This window comes from Camelus dromedarius, chromosome 7 (assembly GCF_036321535.1).
Source record: "Camelus dromedarius isolate mCamDro1 chromosome 7, mCamDro1.pat, whole genome shotgun sequence".
NCBI lineage: Eukaryota > Metazoa > Chordata > Mammalia > Artiodactyla > Camelidae > Camelus > Camelus dromedarius.
Genome location: NC_087442.1, coordinates 41,675,547 through 41,679,757, shown reverse-complemented (window position 1 = coordinate 41,679,757; position 4,211 = coordinate 41,675,547).

Here is a 4,211-nt window from a genome sequence, read left to right as displayed (position 1 = left end):
TTTAAGGTACTCTCCCTTGAGTCTGAAATGGCTGCACTCTGGGAGCACACAACAGCTGGGAAGAGAGGATGCACTAGGGGACCGGTCCCCAGGTCTCTTCCTTCTCTGTTCTCTGTCCCTGGCTACAGCCTTTCTCTTAGCCTTGGTTTCCTCATCTGAAAATGGGTGTTGTAGCAACTCATCTACTCCATCCATGCTTAGTACCCTCCTCACCCCAGATGGTGGTAATGGATGACTGAGTGAGCTGAGCAGGAAGAATGCCCTGGGCTCGTTGTACAGTGCATGTCACATGTGGCTTAGTCATCACCAATGAGACATAAACTGCCTGTGCTTAATGAGTCCTCCTGCACCCCACGCAGAGATCTGTCAGCAAAAAGAATAAAGAAGGAATTATCCCTTCCCCTTCTCAGAAGACCTCAATGCTGAATTCTTACAATTCTGGGCTTCTTTGCACCAGGATGGTCCAAAGGGTTAATAACCCATGTTTCCTCATTCTGTGCACCCATTTGTTCATTTTGCTCAGGAAATTTTTGACAAAAACAAGCAAACAAAACAAAACACATTCGATCTTCATTCTTTATGGATTCCGCATATGCAAATTTGCCTCCATTGTTTGGATAAAAGGGCCTTCAGAATTCCTTGTCCAAATGTCTACAAGCCTGCTTCCAGAGCCTGCATGCTGACCATTTTTGGATTCATGCTCCCCTTGAAGGCTGGCCAGGGAGCATACTTACAGATCTTGTATGTATAGGATAGGGTGTCAAGGAGTAGGACAGGCTATCTTGCCCTATACCACTATGTTCTTTTTTTTTCTTTTTAGCACCTTTATTGTGATATGATTCCCATTCAGTAAACTACACGTATTTCAAATGTACACTTTGATGAACTTTGATAGCTATATACACCAATAAAACCACCACAACAATCAAGATAGCTAACATTTCCATCACTCCCTAAGAGATGCAATTTTCAAATTCTCAGTTTATCCCTTCCCACCCCCTTTACTCCCTGGTAGCCATAAGTTTGTTCTCTATGTCTGTGAGTCTGTTTCTGTTTTGTAGATAAGTTCATTTGTGTCCTTTTTTTTTTTTTTTAGATTACACATATAAGCAATATCATATAGCATTTGTCTTTCTCTTTCTGGCTTACTTCACTTAGAATGATGATTTGCAGGTCCATCCATGTTGCTGCAAATGGTATTATTTTATTCCTTTTTATGGCTGAGTAGTATTCCATTGTATACATATACCACATCTTCTTTATCCAGTCATCTGTTGATGGACATTTGAGTTGTTTCCATGTGTTGGCTATTGTAAATAGTACTGCTATGAGCATTGGGGTACATATGTCTTTTTGAACTGTATTTTTATCTGGGTATATGCCCAGGAGTGGGATTGCTGTATCATACACATGGCAAGTCTGTCTTTAGTTTTTTAAGGAAACTCCATACTGTCCTCCATAGTGGCTGCACCAACTTACATTCCCACCAACAGTTAAGGAGGGTTCCTTTTTCTCCACACCCTCTCCAGCATTTATCATCTGTAGACTTTTTAATGATGGCCATTCTGACTGTTCTATACCACCATGTTCTAATGTAGAGATTTAAGGAGTCTCAGAATTCTAAATTCAAATCTGGTTTCCCAGACTGTTATAGAGGCATATTTTTCAAAGTAAGAAGTGTTTGAGGACGGAGGGAATGAAAAGTGCCCACCAAACTAAGAAGGTATCTCAAGACCGAAAAATGAGGCAGGCAGCCAGCCCCATATAACCAATGATCAGTTTATTATGGGATCGCTTACATACAGGATGGGATCGGGCAGACGACAGCCCCACTGTTTGTACAGTGATTCTGTGCAACCCTGAGGGGCCTTGGGGACATTTTTAAAGTTAAACTAGGATATTGGGGTATGTGCTCAGAGACAGTAGTAAGTAGTCTCACGGGAGCCAAAAATGTCAGTATCATTGTTTGGAGATTAACAGAGCACAGAGCATAGAAACCACCTGGAACTAATGAACATTAAACAATATCTATCAACCACAAAGCCCTTGACAATAGAGAAGAGATTTACTACACAGTATAGTCCTCGGCAGGGTCAGTGGAAGGACAGGAGGAACTGAATGGGCCTAAGATGGCATTAGTTATGCTAACAGCCATACAAAAGGGTCGAACATATTTCATTTAACAGTTTGTTACCTTGGTTCATAATTTTTAAATATTTAGACATATGGTACTTGGGCCTCCATTTGTACTTTTGCCCCAGGCCTCCTAAGAAAGAAGCAGATTTAGAAAGAAAGAAACTTGTTGATTCAGGTTACTAATATTTGGGACCATCATAACCTCGTTTACTCTGACTCTTACACCTGGGTAGTGGGTTTCTCAGTTACAGGATCTCTGTAGCCACATGGTCTGGTAAAGGAATGGCAGCCTGGTACCAGTAGGGCCTCAACCCAACAAGGAGTGCTGGGAGCCTCTGTGCCACCTGTGTTCTGTGGTGACGGCTGCCTTAAGAGGCATCTTTGTAACCTGTCTGGGGCAGGATGCCGACAGATAGGTAGGAGCACCAGTTGGCTGCACTGAGTAAGTGACAGGACAATCGTGCCAGGGAGACTGTGAATCCTGAAGATCAGGCCCCTTCTCATTTACATTCAAGGATTAAGCCCCCAGCATGTTCTGGGATCTCCGTGGGGGAAGGGACATTCTCTGTCTCTCCTCCCTATCCCTTTAAACTGGCTGATTTTGGACTTCTCTCCAAATCCAGCAAGAGTGAGCTCAAATTGGATTCTTTTTCAAAAATATAAGAAGATATGACACTTCTCAAACTCCAGAAACAACAAGACAGTGCGGGTCTGACCAGTACATAAAATGCTATTATTATCTTCTAAACACGGTTACAACATTTCATAGAAAACAAGTACATGTTAACAGCCTGAGTAAAAAAGCAATTGTCAAAAAATAAATCTCTTTTCAAAGCTAGAAGGGAAGACAAGGACCCCTCTGGTCCTTGATAGGATTTTAAAAAGGTTTTGAGCCCTAAAGAAATGAAAGACACTGAGCCTTTACTATTAGCCAAAGCCATGCTAAGCGTATCACACACGGTATCTCATTTAGACCTCACCCTAACCTTAAAGGGTAGGTATTGTATAGTGGAAGTAACTGAAGAACAGAGATGTTCAACAATTGGTCCAAGGTCAAAGAGCTACTAAGTGTCAGAATCAAGAGTCAGGTTTAGGTCTATCTGATACTAAAACCCCCATTCTTTTCACATCTTTCTAGTAGCCTCCATTCTAAAGCTTAAATTTAATAATTGGATTATTCACATCACTGCTCTGCTTCCCTGTTTCCAAATCCTATCCCTTTAGCAAGGTCACCAGTAGACCGTCCTCCCTCATCTGGGACCAGGAGGGTGGACTGGCTGGAGGGGCCAGTTGACAAATCTCTTCTTTGTGGTACATTTCTTATAGGGTGCAGAGCAGCTGGAAAGGACACTTCTTAAATACCCTCTGTTCAGGTCCGGACAGTATTGGGGCATCCTGTCAGGGTCTGAGAGCTGGACAATAAGCCCTGAGCTGATGGGTCCAAAGGAGGCCATATGCTTCTACAGAGTGGATCAAGCATTCGCCCTTAGGCTAGTGGTTAGCAAACTTCTACATTCAACTTTGTTTTTTTCTCTCTCAGATCTAAAGAAGGCCAGGGGTAGAACAGCAAAGCATGATGAGATGGAGGAAAGTTTAGATTATTTCTAGACCTCAGGGAGAGGCATTCTGAAAATCATGTATTTACTTTGAGTTTTTTGACATCGAGATCCTTTCTGTTTTCCCTTCCCCCACCAGACTAGTCCATTTTTCTTCTGTTTGTAAATTCTGTGGCATGTCACCTTTCTTGAAAATCTGTTGCAGAATAATCACATCTCTGTATTAGGTTCCATGTTCTAAAAATGTCAAAACAAATCTCAATGATTAAATGCCATGGATTAAGCTTGTTACTTACTTCTCTAAAATTGATATGAAGGATACATTTTAATTAGAAGATTATAAATCTGAGCCACTGTGCCACCAAACCATCTCCAAAATATGTATAAAGCTCTAACTGAAAAAAAAGTTAGATTCTATCTAATGACAATGATCTTGTTAAATAACCAGCCACATCTCATTTCATTTGGGTTGAAATTTTGCCCTGGGGCATCTGAGAGTAAGCCATCTCTTATGAAGGT